We start from the raw sequence: 18,781 nt of genomic DNA, 5'->3' as shown, positions 1-18,781 counted from the left end.
GAAAGAGAGAAAAATTGCTTATTCTGACTCCAAAGACAAAAGATGCATCTAAAAACTCAGAGTAAAGCAGTTTGTTCCAGCTTCCAAATCTGCTCCAGGCTAGGTAAGTTAGATGAATTTGTCTTCAAGAACGCACGTTTTAGCGGCAATTATGTATGAAGGAAAAAAGCCTTCACTAACCTTGATAAACCATAATGAAGGCATTAACTCTGTCAGATTTGAGTCTGAAATCAAAGATGAAAAATGAATCCTCTGGCAAAGAGAGAAACCAGGTGGAGGTGTCAGGTACGTCATCAACCCAAGAAGAAAGATCTAGGTGAAGATGGGAGATGGGTGCAGGTAGGAGGCCAGGAAAACAAGGACACAAATCAGGAATAGAATCAAGAAACTCAGGGCTTGGAATAAGACAGAGGTCCCCAGGTTTCAGAAAATTCCACTGCCTCAAGCAGCTTGCTTTACATGCCCCATAGCTTTACATTAACTTCCTGGTTCCCCTTCCTTAGCTGCTGCCCAAAGCTAGAGGAAATGGGCAAAAAACAGTTTAGGCAACATGTTGACGTTCTGAATAATCTTTTAGCTCATTACGTACCTCATACATAGTAACTTTCCTGCCTCTGGGTGGGGTTTAACAGACATTTTCTACACATGCGATGCATGAAATTATATGTAAGCCCAATTGTGCCTGTGTAGTATGGTTAAGAATGTTACTGATGTAACTTGTATGAACCTTCTGCTTGTAGACTCCGTAAAGTAACCTTTCCTCTCACTCTCACTGAGCAGTCTTGGCGGTGGCAGCCCTGACAGTTCCTTTCCTTGTGCAACAAAATAAAAGCACCTTTCTGATCTCCCACCTTGGTCTCTTGTTTATTGGTTGAGACAAGTCACACTGAGCAAAAATCTGGGGTTTCCACTCAGCAACAAGAACTAAGAACATAAAAAAATGGTGGTAAAATTGTTGAGCTCTGGTGAGGACCATCTGAAATCAGGCGTAGAAATCAAGATCACCGAGAGAGAAAGTCATACTCCCAAACCCATTGCCATCGAGTCGACTCCGACTCATAGCAACCCTACAGGACAGACTAGAACTGCACCATATGGTGTCCAAGGAGCACCTGGTGGATTCGAACTGCAGACCTTTTGGTTAGCAGCTGTAGCTCTTAACCATTATGCCAGCAGGGTTCCCAAAGTCATACTAAGGTGAACCTTTATTTATTCAATCACTCAGTATCCTAGTATCCTAAGGCTGCTGCAACAAAACACCACAAAGTGGGCGGCTTAAAAGAATAGAAGTTTATTGTATCACGGTTCTGGAGGCTGGAAATCCAAATTAACATGTTGCCTGGACCATACTCTCTTTCACTGTGGGCTCTAGGGGAAGATTCTTTCTTGTCTCTCTCAGCTTCCGGTACCCCCAGGCATTCCTGGGTGTGTAGCTGTGTCCTTACATGGCTGGCTCTCCTCTGTATTTCTGTCTGTTCTCCTCTTTTATAAGGACAGCACTTAGATGGGATTAGGACCCACCCCACTGTGGTATGACCTCATATTAATTTAACTGATAACATCTTCACAGACCTTATTTCCAAACAAGGTCATGGTCACAGGTACCAAGGAGTTAGGACTTCAGCATAAGCTGTTGCTGTTAGGTGCGGTGGAGTCAGCTCCGACCATAGCAACCCTGTGTAAACGGAGTGAAGTTCATTTCATAACACTCAGCAAGTATTTTGGGGCACTTACCGTGGGCCACGGTAGCACAGTGATAAGCATTCAGCTGCTAACCAAAAGGTAAGGGGTTCAAATCCACCAGCTGCTCTGTTGGAGAAAGATTTGACAGTCTGCTTCAGTAAAGATCACCCAGTTGGAAACCCTATGGGGCAGCTCTCCTCTGGCCTGTAGGGTCAATATGAATCAGAATTGATTCCACAGCCACTAGTTTGATTTTTTGGTTTTAGGGCCTGCACTAGGAACTAGAGATGCAAACACTAAGGAGGCTTTGCCTCTGCTCTCAAGGCACTAAGACTTCAGGAAAAACAAATTGTGAATACAAACAACTCTGATGAGATGATATACATGTTTACCCAGAAAAACCCAGTGCTATCCAGTGGATTATACATGTTTACAAGAGGTGCAAAACACTTCACAAGAGACTGTTAACTTTTGCCTAGGGGAACCTCTGTTTCAGGCTTTACTCTTAAAAAAAAAATTAACACTGGCTAAATATTGGTTAGGAATCCCTGGGTGGTGCAAACGGTTAACATGCTAGGCTGCTAACCAAAAGGCTAAAGTTTGGAGTCTACCCAGAAGTACCTCAGAAGAAAGGCCTGGCAATCAACTTCTGAAAAATCAATCATTGAAAACCGTATGGAGCACAGTTCTGCTCTGACACAAATGTGGTCACCATGAGTGTGAGCTGACTGACTGCAACTGATAAAATGTTGGTTTACCCAGAACTTTATGCTCAGACCTCCTCTGGTAACCTCAAAAGGCTGGAATCCAGCCTCATGACCCTGAACTTCATCCCCAGACTGAATCTTCACAGGTTCCATCTCCCAGCGTCTGGACGTGGCTGCCTGGATATCAACTCCTCACCCTCAACCTGTTCAAAACTAGATTCATTTTGTCTCATTTGTCTACCTACATAAGCTAACAGTCTGATCATCTACCCAGCCTCTCAAGCTAAAACATTCAGAGTCATCTCTGGCTATTCCCTTTCACTCACTGTCCACTCCGGGTGTTACCAAAATCTCTTATTTCAACCTCCATAACTGTCACTCATCTGGCCTTTTCTCTCTGTGACCACTGCCTCCCTCATCACTTTTCTGGGTTATTGAAACCACCTTCACTCTACAACCCTTAGCTCAACTCTCACCCTTCCATAGGTGGGTTATCTTCCACAATGCTATCAATCCTACCGTTCATAAAGCCTCTATGAAGCTCTGCTTACTCACTTCTGGCAGCAGGAAGGAAAATGGATGAGGAAGGGGTTAAAAAAACAGGGGTGACAAGTCACAGGTCTGTCCACGGTTCAGTTGGGATTTGAAGGACTACGGCAATAAGTGAGGGTGGAGTAGAACCAAACTGTGGCCATCTTCTGAATGTCAGGCAAAGGACATTAGGCTTTATTTGGCTCACCATGTGAGAATGAGAGAAAGATTTTGAAGAGAGATGTGATAAAATCAGAGGTACGCGTTAAGATTAATTTGGCAGTAGCTTATAGAAAAGATTATATGGAGAATAGATTAGCAGTAAGGAGACCAGGTAGGCTATAATGGCAAAAGGCTGTTTGATTAGCAATGAAAGTTGGAACTCAGTTGGCAGCTATAAAAACAGAAAGTAAAAAATGGGGAAGCTGTTTTGGAAGTAGAATTGATAATATTATTTTGAAGTCTGATATTAAAGAAAAGGATAATTCAAGCATAATTCCTGAGGTAATAGCTCTGAGTAACCAGGATAGCGATGCCACTTACAGAAAGGTTGATGGAGCAAATGAGGGGAGAAGATTTGAGACGATGGGAAAATGCAGAGTTTGATTTTAGATATGTTGAGCTTGAGGCACCATTGGGATTGCAAGAAAGTCAGGAGATTCAGAGGTTGAGTCAGGGCCAGAAAGAACAGATTTGGTTGTCACTATACAGAGGCAATAAGAACAACTGTGGAAGTAAATGATCAAAGGAAAATATTGATGAAATGCTTTTGGATTTCGTGATAAGAATACTAGCACTCTTGGAGTAAAAAGATCCTGTAAGAGGGTAGTAGCAGAAAAACTAGACTGCCAGCAGCTTAGCAGCATGTGTTTGATAAGAAAGGAGAAGTGGCAAGTTAGCTAGTCTTTTTTCTTTTTTATAACTTATTTGTTAGTTATTGTTGTTGAGAATATACACAGCAAAACATATACCAACCCAGCCATTTCTACATGTACAATTCAGTGACACTGATTACATTCTTCAAGTTGTGCTACCACTCTCACCCTCCTTTTCCTAAACTCACAGCCTCCTAAGTTTTCTATCTAACCTTTTGAGTTGCTGATGTCAATTAGATCCCATACATATAGATCTTTAAAGAGCTCAGTGCTCAAGGTCGACATTAGAGTGCTTTAAGTGATTTGGCAGTGATAGGAACGAAGGAGGTGGAACCATAGTCAAAGGTTGTCGAAAGGTTCAGGAAGGGTATGTCACATTGGGGTGACATGAATTAATTCTCAGGCATGAAGACTTAATTTCAGGCATTAATTTTCAGGAACAAATGAAAGTTCAATAAAACCAAACCCACTGCTGATGAGGCGTTTCCAACACACAGTGACCCTACAGGACTGAGTAGAACATTCCACAGGGTTTCCAAGGTTGTAAATCTTAACGAATGCAGACTGCCACATCTTTCTCCCATGGAGCGGCCAGTAGGTTCTAACTGCTGACCTTTTGATTAGCAGTTGAGCGCTTTAACTACTAAGCCGCAGTCTTAGAAGAAGACAGATAACTAAAGATCAGGTCAAAGTACGCACATTAGTCTAAAAAGATGGAAGATGTACGCGTAACCCAGAAGAAATAATGAAATTTCTTTTGAATGGAGAAATGAAAGGGGAAAGATGGTCAAAAGAAAGGGAGGTTAAATGTTTAACCCAAGTCTTTAAGTATAGCAGGAAATGCAACAAGGAGTCCATAATGTCTGTGTATAAGTATTGTCAACAATAACAAGGGTTACGCTAGGATTAAATTAATTTTCTGAGGACATGATCAAGATAATTTTGCAATTTTTTCCTTAAGCTAGCTTGGGACATTGCCTATAGGTACTATCAAATCAGATGGTGGTTAGGGCACCAAGGATGAAGAAATGGTGGAAGATTAAGGATATAAGGCATCTAGGGTGCCTGGTTAGAAAAACACTGAAATGAATGACCACAGGACACAGGCTGGAAGGTAAGTCAAGAAAATCTAAAATAGGACTGATGAGGACTCTAGGGGCTTGTGGTCAGATGGGAGGCATCCACTGAACAAAGTTCAAAAGGAGTGTAGTTATTGGAGGTCGGGTTTCAATTAAGATGTACAGGTAGACAGAGAATTTAGGGCAACCTTTGAGGGTATAGGGGATTTGAGCACAATGGGATTAAGTTTTCTCGGCCTCTGCTAGAAGGGATGGGTAGTGAAAAGGTCTAAGAGGTAGTGAAGGGTGAGAAAAAGGGAGGAGTTTCCATCTGCAGGCGTGAAGGAGAACAGGGCTAACTTGCAGGTTAATATTTTTGTTCACTTAGCAGGTCTCAAGGTCCTGTCAACAGGAAAAATCAATTATACATCTCAATCTAAAAATGATGAAGGAGGTCAACCTAAGAATCCCTCCACTATTATGTTCTCATGGTCCACTGGTCCAGGATGGCCTCTTCTAAGATGCTGAGGGCTTTGTTTTAGGAAAGCGTGCTTGTTGCAGTGACACCTAACTCAAGGTTAAACTTCATTGCCTCCTTTTTATATGTCTGTCTACAAATACTCAAATACTTCCCTCGTCATAAATAGAAGCTTTAGTTTACTCAGTTGTTATTCCGAGTCACTGCTAGAGAGACCATCTCTAATTTTCATAGGCTCTAACCTAGAGAACTATTTTGGCTTTAGAAGACAGAAGACTCCTACATCTTCTTCAACACACTTGTCCTCTGGTATCAGTACTTGCTAAACATTGCTATATCTGTCCCTTCCTTCTATAACCAGTGATGCAACATCAGCCCATATTACTACTGTTAACATTGTCAGAGAGGCTCTTGCTGAGATCAGAGTATCTCTGGGCAGAGCCCAGCTGAACCTCTCCCAAGGGGGTGTTACCTGAGTGTATTCACCATTTCATGGGCTGATCAATGTCCAAAGTCAACCATGGAAGCTCAGAACCATAGTTTCATCAGATATCTCAGAGATGGACTCACACTAACTAAGCTCACAAACACTGAAGTATAAATAAGAATTTCAATGTAATGATATTCAATAATAAATATGGCAGTTACACAGATCAGAATGACTAATAAGTTTTCTTTCTGGCATATCTCCGTACGAAGTCTTTAAAATTAGGAGTCACTTGATCCACCTTTTCCTACTCCAGGGAAAATCTTGCCATTCAGACTATAAATCTCCGATCCAAATAGTCAATACGTCAACTTCCTTTTGATTTCCTTCCACCACTAACCAATTCCAGGAATGATTATCATTTTCTTTGTTTACATATGCTATTATGTTCTATTAGATTGTAGTCCAGATTTGCTGGAGTGGTGACTATTCTATCCTTTTATACAAGTTCTTAAATTTGTTGTGCCATGAATTCTTTTGACAATCTGGCAAAACTTTATTTTCAAATGCATAAAATTAAATACGGCGAGATGTCATGCAAAACGGTGGAGTAGGAACATCTAGAGGTCAATTCCTCCACTGAAGTAACCACTGAGCTGGAAAGAGTGATTGGAATCAACTATTTCAGAACTGTGGAACATGATCAGACACTTACAACAACCAAGGAGAGGTTGCTGATCTTTCATAAGAGAACGGGTATGGAATTAAAATGATCTTTATTTGCAGTTGACGTTGTCTTATATGTAGCACCCCATAAAGAATTCACACACACACAAGTGTTAGAGCTAATAAATGAATTTAGCACAATTGCAGGATACAAAATTAACACACAAATCACTTGTCTTTCTATACCCTAGCAATGAACAATCTAAAAAGGAAATTAAGGGGTAAAATTCTATTTATAATAGCATCAAAAAGAATAAAACACTTAGGAATAAATTTAACTAAGGAGGCAAAAGACTTATGCATTAAAAACTACAAACCATTGCTGAAAGAAATTAAAGAATAGAAAGACATTCCATGTTCATGGATTGAAATACTTAATATCGTTTCGATAACAAGACCACTGAAAGTAGTCTACAGATTAAATGCAATCCCTATAAAATCCCAATAATAATTTCTTGCAGAAACAGAAAAACTCATCCTAGCATTCATATAGAATTTCAAGGGACCTTTAATAACTAACACACTCTTGCAAAAGAAGAACAAAGTAGGAGGACTAACACTTCCTGATTTCAAAATTTACAATAAAGCTGTTGTTATTGTTGTCCTTAGGTGCCATCGAGTCAGCTCCAACTCATAGCAACTCTATGCACAACAGAATGAAACATTGCCCAGTCCTGAGCCATCCTTACAGTCATTGTTATGCTTGAGCTCATTGTTGCAGCCACCGTGTCAATCCACCTCATTGAGGGTCTTCCTCTTTTCCGCTGCCCCTGTACTCTGCCGAGCAAGATGTCCTTCTCCAGGGACTGATCCCTCCTCACAACATGTCCAAAGTATTTAAGATACAGTCTCACCATCCTTGCTTCTAAGGAGCATTCTGGTTGTACTTCTTCTAAAACAGATTTGTTCATTCTTTTGGCAGTCCATGGTACATTCAATATTCTTTGCCAACACTACATTTCAAAGGCATCAGTTCTTTTTCAGTCTTCCTTATTCATTGTCCAGTTTTCACATGCATATGATACGATTGAAAATACCATGGCTTGAGTCAGGCACACCTTAGTCTTCAAGATGACATTTTTGCTCTTCAACACTTTAAAGAGGTCCTTTGCAGCAGATTTACCCAATGCAATGCGTCTTTTGATTTCTTGACTCCTGCTTCCATGACTGTTGATTGTGGATCCAAATAAAATGAAATCCTTGACAACTTCAGTCTTTTCTCCATTTATCATGATGTTGCTCATTTGTCCAGTTGTGAGGATTTTTGTTTTCTTTATGTTGAGGTGCAATCCATACAGAAGGCTGTGGTCTTTGATCTTCATTAGTAAGTGCTTCCTTTTCATTTTCAACAAGCAAGGTTGTGTCACCTGCATAACACAGGTTGTTAATGAGTCTTCCTTCAATCCTGATGCCCCATTCTTCTTCATATAGTCCAGCTTCCCGTATTATTTGCTCAACATACAGATTGAATAGGTATGGTGAAAGAATACAACCCTGACGCACACCTTTCCTGACTTTAAACCAAGCAGTATCCCCTCGTTCTATCCAAACTACTGCCTCTTGATCTATGTAAAGGTTCCTTATAAGCACAATTAAGTGTTCTGGAATTCCCATTCTTTGCAATGATATCCATAATTTATTATGATCCACACAATAGAATGCCTTTGCATAGTCAATAAAACACAGGTAAATATCCTTCTGGTATTCCTTGCTTTCTGCCAGGATCTGTCTGACATCAGCAGTGATATCCTTGGTTCCACATTCTCTTCTGAAACTGGCCTGAATTTCTGGCAGTTCCCTGTCAATCTACTGCTGCAGTCATTTTTTTAATGATCTTCAGCAAAATTTTGCTTGCATGTGATACTAATGATATTGTTCTATAATTTCCACATTTGGCTGGATCATCTTTCTTGGGAATAGGCATAAATATGGATCTCTTCCAGGCAGTTGGCCAGGAAGCTGTCTTCCATATTTCTTGGCATAGATGAGCGAACACCTCCAGTGCTGCGTCTGTTTGTTGAACCATCTCAATTGATATTCCATCAGTTCCTGGAACATTGTTTTTTGCCAATACCTTCAGAGCAGCATGGATTTCTTCCTTCAGTACCATCGGTTCCTAATCATATGCCACCTCTTGAAATGGTTGAGCATCGACTAATTCTTTTTGGTATAATGACTCTGTATATTCCTTCCATCTTCTTTCAATGCTTCCTGTGTCGTTTAATATTTTCCCCATAGAATCCTTCACCATTGCAACTTGAGGCTTGAATTTTTTCTTCAGTTCTTGCAGCTTGAGAAACGCTGAGCGTGTTCTTCTCTTTTGGTTTTCCATCTCCAGCTGTTTGCACGTGTCATAATGCTTTACTTTGTCTTCTCGAGACGCCCTTTGAAATCTTCTGTTCAGTTCTTTGACTTTATCAATTCTTCCTTTTGCTTCAGCTGCTCAACGTTCAAAAGCAAGTTTCAGAGTCTCCTCTGACATCCATCTTGGTCTTTTCTTTCTTTCCTGTCTTTTCAATGACCTCTTGCTTTCTTCATGTATGATGTCCTTGATGTCATCCCACAGTTCGTCTGGCCTTTGGTCACTAGTCATGTGTCAAATCTATTCTTGAGATGGTCTCTAAATTCAGGTGAGATGTACTCAAGGTCATATTTTGGCTCTTGTGGACTTACTCTGATTTTCTTCGGTTTCAGCTTAAACTTGCATATGAGCAATTGATGGTCTGTTCCACAGTCGGCTCCTGGCCTTGTTCTGACTGATGATATTGAGCTTTTCCATCGTCTCTTTCCACAGATGTAGTCAATTTGATTTCTGTGTGTTCCATCTGGCAAGGTCCATGTGTACAGTTGCCATTTATGTTGGTGAAAAGAAGGTATTTGCAATGAAGAAGTTGTTGGTCTTGCAAAAATTCTATCATTCAATCTTCAGCGTTGTTTCTCTCACCAAGGCCATATTTTCCAACTACTGATTCTTCTTCTTTGTTTCCAACTTTCGCGTTTCAATAGCCAGTAATTATCAATGCATCTTGACTGCATGTTCGATGAATTTCAGACTGCAGCAGCTAATAAAATTCTTCTATTTCTTCACCTTTCGCCTTAGTGGTTGGTGTGTAAATTTGAATAATAGTCATATTAACTGGCCTTCCTTGTAGTCATATGGATATTATCCTATCACTGACAGTGTTGTACTTCAGGATAGATCTCAAAACATTCTTTTTGACGATGAATGCAACACCATTCCTTTTCAAGTTGTCATTCCCAGCATAGTAGACTATATGATTGTCTGATTCAAAATGGCCAATACCAGTCCATTTCAGCTCACTAATGCCTAGGATATCAATGTTTATGCATTCCATTTCATTTTGATGATTTCCAATTTTCCGAGATTCATACTTTGTACATTCCAGGTTCCAATTATTAATGGGTGTTTGCAGCTGTTTCTTCTCATTTTGAGTCACACCACGTCAACAAACGAAGGTCCCGAAAGCTTTACCCCATCCATGTCATTAAGGTCGACTCTACTTTGAAGAGGCAGCTCTTCCCCAGCCAACTTTTGAGTGTCTTCCAACCTGGGGGGGTTCATCTTCCAGCACTATATCAGACAATGTTCTGCTGCTATTCATAAGGTTTTCACTGGCTACTGCTTTTCAGAAATAGACTGCCAGGTCCTTCTTCCTAGTCTGTCTTAGTCTGGAAGCTCAGCTGAAACCTGTTCTCCATGGGTGGCCCTGCCGGTATCTGAACACCGGTGGCATAGCTTCCATTATCACAGCAACACACAAACCCCCACAGTATGACAAACTGACAGACAGTAATCAAATCAGTGTGGAACTGGCACAAGAATAGACACATAAACCAGTGGAATAAAATTAAAATTCTAGAAATAAACCCTCGCATATATGGTCAATAGATTTTTAATAGGGTTGTGAAAATCATTCAGTGGGGGAATAACAACAGTCTTTTCAACAAATGGTGCTGGGAAAATAGAATGTTGTTACTGTGGTTATGTGTCTTCGAGTCAATTCCGACTCATAGCAACGTTATACAACAGAGTAGAACTGCCCCATAGGGTTTCCTAAGCTGTGATCTTTACAAGAGCAGATCACCAGGTCTTTTCTCCCATGGAGCGGCTGGTGCATTCGAACCACTGACATTTTGATAGTAACCGAGCTCTTAACCATTGAACAGCTAGGGCTCCTAAAAGGGCTTTTAAAATAGAATATTCACATGCAAAATAATAAAGTTGGATCTTCATCTTGTACACAAAAAATAATTCAAAATGGAGCAAAGTCCTAAATTGGAGAGCTAAAACTATAAAACTCATAGAAGAAAGCATAAGGGAAAATCTTTGTGACCTTCAGTTTGGCAATGATTTCTTCAACATGACACCAAAGCACAGGCAACAAATGAAAAAATAAATAAATCAGACTTCATCAAAATTAAAAACTTTTGTGTGTCAAAGGACATTATCAAGAGCTTCAAAAGATAGCCAACTGAGTGGGAGAAAATAATTGCAAATTATATACCTGATAAAGGTTTAATATCCAGAATACATTAGGAAAATGCAAATTTAAACCACAATAAGATAACACTTCACACCCACCAGGATGGATTTTATTTTTTAAAAAAAAGAAACAAAGAAAGAAAATAACGAGTGTTGACAAGTACCTTAGATATCTAGTGCTGCCATAACAGAAATACCACAAATGGAAGGGAACAAAGAGAAATTTATTTCCTCACACTAAAGTAGGCTAAAAGTCCAAATTCAAGGCATCGGCTCCAGAGGAAGTCTTTCTCTCCCTGTTGGCTCTGGAAGAAGGTCCTTGTCCTCAATCTTCCTATGGTCAAGGAGTTTCTCAGGTGCAGAGACCCCAGGTTCAAAGGATTCACTCTGTCCTGGTGTTGCTTTCTTGGTAGTATGAGGTCCCCCAATCCTCTTAACATAAAATTACAATCACAAAATGGAGGACAACCACACAGTACTGGGAATCATGGCCTAACCAAGTTGATACACACACTTTTGGGAGGTTGTAATTCAATCCATGACAACAAGGATGTGGAGAAACTGAAATACTTGTATATTGCTGGTGGGAAAGTAAAATGACGAGCTACCGTGGAAAACAGTTTGGTGGTTCCACAAAAAGTTAAACACAGGGGGCCAAGAAGGCAGAGCTGCCAGACCCTTCCTGTGGTCCCTTTTTCAAAAAAGACCCAAAAAACCAAGAGAATCGATTATATGTGACAATCTAGGAGCCCTAAGCATCAAAGGCAAAGTTGAGGAATCAGACTGAGTGGCAGGGGGAGAAAGAGACGGTTCAGCAAGGAGTTGCCAGACCTAACCTGGCAGGATCAGGCACCCTGCAGGCTGGATCGGCTGGCGTGTGTGGTGAGGCAAGCAGTGGTGCATGGGACACATTTTCCACATCAGGAGAGACCAAACAGTGGAGAGTCTGTCCAACCCTCTAGACCAAGTGAGAAGCAGTGCTCAGTTGGCAAAAGATAAGTACATACATCTAACATACCATGAGGAGCAAAGAGACACCCCCTTAGGAAAGAACCTCTCTGCCATTTACCTGTCCCCTCCCCACTCTGCCCTGGGTCCAGGCCGGCTTCAGTGATTGCTGCACCCCCTGGGCCATTTTCCTAGCTTTGGAGAGGGAACAAATTAACAAACAGGAAAAAATAATCTGCCAGCTACCTTAACTCAGGGAAGGCACAGCCCCTTTGCCTAGGCACAGACATAAGTGGTCCACAGACTTTGAATGCCCTTCACCCCCACAATGACCTGTGTGAGCACATTTCAACAGCACAGACCCTCATTAGCACAGTATGACAGAGTATATACCTGAAGCCAATTTTCAACTATATCAGCTATAAGGGAGAGTGACAGATTAATGACATTTGATATCATCCTGCCTACTAAGCTGGGTCCTCACCTATCCACATCAGGGGCCAGAGGACTGGTGGCTCCACCCACACCATTTAGCCACCCACAACAGGGGTGCAAGAATAAGTGGTGCCTCCCAACTCTTATAGCCAACAGCATTGGGTCCCCATAGTCTGGCTGCAAAACCCACCCACCTACACACTCTAGGGAAGAGGGACTCGCTTTCCTCCCAGACACTCAGGGTCAGCCATCAACTCCCTGCATTGCTCAGTGCATGATCACCTACTGCAGCCAGACACCAGTACCTACTCAAATCACCCCTGCCCATCTACGACTGTAGGTGAAAGCCTGTACAACACCCTTGGTGACTAACTACCTGGGCACCTGAGCGGAATCCACACAAGAAAAGTAAATGGATCCTGGGTTCACATACCTAGTAACAGCTCTAACCACCTGGTGACAGGACATGAGAGCTTCATAGATGCCAATAATCAAGCTAGCTCACATGACCAGCCTATTTGGGCATATCGAATCAAAACAAGAAGCTAGGACACAGTAAGCAAACATAAACAAGTACAATAACTTCTTCATGGCTTGGAGACAACAGTCAATATCAAATCACATAAAGATGCAAACCATAATGGCTTCAGCAAGTGCCCAAAACAAAGAATCAAAGACCCTTCAGAGGAAGAGAACTTTTTGGAAATATTGGAGGTACACTTTGAAAGATTAATATACAGAGCTCTTCAAGAGATCAGGCAAAACACAGAATCAGCCAGGGTACACAAAGATAAAGCAATATACGAACGTAAGAAGCTCATATAAGACCCATAATGACAAACTTAACAGGCTGCAAAAATCCATAGAAAGATAGCGAACACAAATCCAAAAGATTAACAATAAAATTTCAGAATTAGACAACTCAATAGAAAGTCATAGGAGCAGAATTGAGGCAATGGAAGTCAGAGTTAGTAAGATGGAAGATAAAGCACTTGACACAAATTTATTTGAAGAAGAATCAGATAAAAGAATTTTAAAAAATGAAGAAACCCTATGTGGGACACTATCAAGAAGAATAACTTACAAGTGATCGTAGTAAAAATTGGGAGGGAGGGGAGATAACAGAAAATATAGAAAGAATTGTTGAAGATTTGGCAGAAAAATTCCCTGATATTGTGAAAGATGAGAAGATATCTAGCTGAGAAACTCATCAAACCCCACACAAGGTAGACCCCAAAAGAAAGTCATCAAGACATATTATAATCAAACTTGACAAAACCAAAGACAAAGAGAGAATTTTTAAGAGCAGCTAGGGATAAACAAAAAGTTATCTACAACGGAGAGTCAATAAGACTATCCTCTGACTCCTCAGCAAAAACCATGCAGGCAAGAAGGCAATGGGACGATGTGTATAACGTCTTGAAGGAAAAAAATTGCCAGCCAAGAATTTATATCCAGCAAAACTCTTTCTCAAATATGATGGCAAAATTAGAGCATTTCCAGATAAACAGAAGTTTAGGGAATTTGGAAAAACCAAACCAAAATTATAAGAAATACTAAAGGGAGTTCTCTGGTTAGAAAATCAATAACAACCCAAGACTAGAACACAGAACAGAACAACCAGATATCAACTCAGATAAAGAAGTAAAAAAAAATAAATCAAAGCTAAAACACTCAAAACAGGAAAACAGAGACATCAGTATGTAAATGATGACAACATTAAAACAAAAAAGAGGGACTAAATGATGTAGTCAAAGATCTTTCACATGGAGAGGAAGTCAAGGCAATATAAAGAAATAAAAGATTCATTTAAACTTAGGAAAATAGTGGTAAATATTAAGGTAACCACAAAGGAAACTAACAATCCTACACATCAAAATAAAAAACAAGAAAAACACAAAGACTCAGCAAATATAAAATCAACAACAATGAAAAATATGAAAAGAAAAACCATTAAGCACAGAAAATTCAATGGAACAAAGAAACTTTCAACAACACATACCAAAAATACATCAAAATGGCAGCACTAAACTCATAACTATCAATAATTACTCTAAATGTATTGGACTAAATGCACCAATAAAGAGACAGAGAGTGGTAGAATGAATAAAAAAACAATCTGTCTATATGCTGCCTACAAGAGACACAACTTAGATTTGAAGACACAGACAAACTAGAACTCAAAGCATGGGGGAAAAAATGTATCAAGCAAACACAATCAAAAAAGAGCAGGAGTGGCAATATTAATCTCTGACAAAATAGACTTTAAAGCAAAATCCACCACAAAGGATAAGGAAGGACACGATACAATGATTAAAGGGTCAATATATCAGGAGGACATAATCATAATAAATATTTACCTACCCAAAAACAGAGCTCCAAAATATGTAAGACAGACTCAACCAGCACTGAAAAGAGAAACAGATGGCTCCAAAATAATAGTAAAAGACCTCAACACACCACTTTTGGTGAAGGACAGGACATCCAGAAAGAAGCTCAATAAAGACACAGAAGATCTAAATGCCACAACCAGCCAACTTGATCTCATAGGCATATACAGAACACTCCACCCAACAGCAGCCAGGTGTACTTTCTTTTCAAATGCACATAGAACATTATCCAGAATAGACCACATATTCAGCCATAAAGCAAGCCTTAACAGAATCCAAAGCATTGAAATATTACAAAGCATCTTTTCTAACTAAAGTGCCATGCAAATAGAAATCAATAACAGAAAAAGCAAGGAAAAAAAATCAAATACATGGAAACTGAACAACACCTTGTGCAAAAATGAATGGGTTATATAAGAAATTAAGGGCAGAATAAAGAAATTCACAGAATCAAATCAGAACGAAAGCCATCCTATCAGAGCCCACGGGACACAGTAAAAGCAGTGCTCAGAGGTCAATTTATAGCAATAAATTTACACATCCAAAAAGAAGAAAGGGCCAAAATCAAAACATTAACCCTACATTTGAATAAATAGGAAAAGAACAGCAAAAGACCTCAGGCACCCGAAGAAAGCAAATAATAAAAATTAGGGCAAAATTAAATGAAATAGAGAGTAGAAAAACAATTGAAAGAGTTAACAAGACCAAAGGCTGGTTCTTTGAAAAGATCAATAAAATCAATAAACCATGGGCCAAACTCACAAAAGAAAAACAGGAGAAGAAGCAAACAACCTGAATAAGAAATGAGATTGGCAATATCACAACAGGCCCAACTGAAAAGAAAAGAATCATAACAGAATACTACGAAAAATTGTATTCCAACAAATTTGAAAACCTAGAGGAAATGGACAAATTTCTGGAAACACACAACCTACTGAAACTAACACAAACCGAGGTAGAACAACTAAATAAACCTATAACAAAAGAAGAGATTGAAGAGGTAATTAAAAAACTGCCAAGAAAAAAAAGCCCTGGCCCTGATGGCTTCACTGGAGAGTCCTACCATACTTTCTGAGAAGAGTTAACACCACTACTACTAAAGGTATTTCAGAGCACAGAAAAATTCTATGAAGCCAGTATAATCCTGATACCAAAACCAGGTAAAGGCACCACAAAAAAAGAAAACTACGGACCAATACTCCCATGAACATAGACACAAAAATTCTCAAGAAAATTAAAGCCAATGGAATTCAACAACATATCAAAAAAATAATTCACCATGACCAAGTGGGATTCATACCAGGTATGCAGGGATGGTTCAACATTAGAAACACAATCAATGTAATCCATCACATAAATAAAACAAAAGACAAGAACCATATAATCTTATCAACTGATCCAGAAAAGGCATTTGGCAAAATCCAACACCCATTCATGATAAAAACTTTCAGCAAAACAGGAATAGAAGCGAAATTCCTCAACATAATAAAGGACATCTATACAAAGCCAGCATCATCCTAAATGGAGTCTGAAAACACTTCCTTTGAGAACAAGAACCAGACAAGGAGGCCCTTTATCACTACTCTTATTCAACATTGTGCTGGAGGTCCTAACCAAAGCAATTAGGCTAGAAAAAGAAATAAAGGGCATCCAAATTGGTAAGGAAGAAGTATCCTTATTTGCAGATGACATGATCTTATACACAGAAACCCCTAAAGAATTCACAAGAGAACTACTGGAATTAATAGAAGATTTCAGCAAAGTAACAGGATACAAGATAAACATACAAAAATCAGTTGGATTCTTCTGCATCAACAAAAAGAACTTTGAAGAGGAAATTATCAAATCAATATCATTTATGGTAGCCCCCAAGAAGATAAAATACTTAGGAATAAATCCAACCAGAAACATAAAAGACCTATACAAGGAAAACTGCAAGACTCTACTGTACAAAACCAAAACGGACCTACATAAGTGGAAAAACATACCTTGCTCATGGATAGGAAGAGTCAACATTTTGAAAATGTTAATTCTACCCAAAGCGATCTACAGATACAATGCAACCCTGATCCATATTCCAATGACAATTTTTAATAAGTTGGAGAAGCAAATCACCAACTTCATAGGGAAAGGGAAGAGGTCCCAGATAAGTAAAGCATTAATGACGAGGAAGAATAAAGTTGGAGGTCTCACACTACCTGATTTTAGAAACTATTATACCACCATGGTAGTCAAAACAGCCTGGTACTGGTACAACGACAGATACATAGACCAATGGAACTGAATTGAGAATCCAGACATAAATTCATCCACTTAGCAGCAGCTGATATTTGACAAAGGCCCAAACTCCATTAAATGGGAGAAAGACAGTCTCTATAACAAATGGTGCTGGCATAGCTGGATATCCATCTGCAAAAAAATGAAACAAGACCCAAACCTCACACCATACACAAAAACTAACTCAAAATGGATCAAAGACCTAAATATAAAATCCAAAACGATGAAGATCAGGGAGGAAAAATAGTGACAACACTAGGACCCATAATACATAGTATAAACAGAATACGAAACATTACTAACAACGCACAAACATCAGAAGAGAAACTAGGTAACTGGAGCTCCTAAAAAGAACATTTATGCTCGTCCATCCCACATGTCTGTCAGTTTGTTGTACTGTGGGGGCTTGTGTGTTGCTATGATGCTGGAAGCTATGCCACAGTTATTCAGATACCAGCAGGGTCACCCATGGAGGACAGGTTTCAGCTGAGCTTCCAGACTAAGACAGACTAGGAAGAAGGACCCGGCAGTCTACTTCTGAAAAGTATTAGCCAGTGAAAACCTTGTGAATAGCAGCGGGACATTATCTGACATAGTGCTGGAAGATGAGCCCCCCAGGTTGGAAGGCACTCAAAAGATGACTGGGGAAGAGCTGCCTCCTCAAAGTAGTCAACCTTAATGACGTGGATGGAGTCAAGCTTTCGGGACCTTCATTAGCTGATGCAGCACAACTCAAAATGAGAAGAAACAGCTGCAAACATCCATTAATAATCCGAACCCAGAATGTATGAATTATGAATCTAGAAAAATTAGAAACCATCAAAAATGACATGGAACGCAGAAAAGAAGAAGACCTGTAATGACATGGGTTGATACAGTGACTGCAATGATGGGCTCAAGCATAACAACAATGGTAAGGATGGCACAGGACCGGGCAATGTTTCGTTCTGTGGTACATAGGGTCGCTATGAGTCAGAACCGACTCTACAGCACCTAACAACAACATGCTCATCCAAAGACTTAACCAAAAGAGTAAAAAGACAACATACAGACTGGAAAAAAAAATTTGGCTACCTGATCACTGTCTAATCTCTAAGATCTACAAGATACTGCAAAACCTCAACAAAAAGACAACCCAATTAAAAGATAGGCAAAGGATATAAACAGGCACTTCACCAAAGAAGACATTAAAGCGACTAACAGATACATGAGGAAATGCTCGCAATCATCAGCCATCAGAGAAATGGAAATAAAAACTACAATGAGATACCATCTCACCCGAACAAGGCTAGCATTAATCCAAAAACATAAAATAATAAATGTTAAAGAAGTTGTGGAGAGACTGGAACACTTATACACTGCTGGTGGGAATGTAAAATGGTATAACTACTTTGGAAATCATTTTTATTCTTCCTTAAAAAGCTAGAAGTACCATAGGATCCAGCAATCCCACTCCTTGGAATATATCCTAGAGAAATAAGAGTCCTCAACCAAATAGATATATGCACACCCCTGTTTATTGCAGCACTGTTCACAATAGCAAAAAGGTGGAAACAGCATAGGTCCCTATCAATGGATAAACGAATTATGGTATATTCACACAATGGAATACTATGCAATAATAAAGAACAATGATGAATCCGTGAAACATCTCATAACATGAAGGAATCTGGAAGGCATTACACTGAGTGTAATTAGTCAGTTGCAAAAGGACAAATATTGTATGAGACCAGAATTATAAG

The sequence above is a fragment of the Loxodonta africana genome, chromosome 11 (genome assembly GCF_030014295.1).
Source record: "Loxodonta africana isolate mLoxAfr1 chromosome 11, mLoxAfr1.hap2, whole genome shotgun sequence".
Classification (NCBI taxonomy): Eukaryota; Metazoa; Chordata; class Mammalia; order Proboscidea; family Elephantidae; genus Loxodonta; species Loxodonta africana.
The sequence above is the reverse complement of the archived record's forward strand: the minus strand, read 5'-3'. Positions refer to the sequence as shown.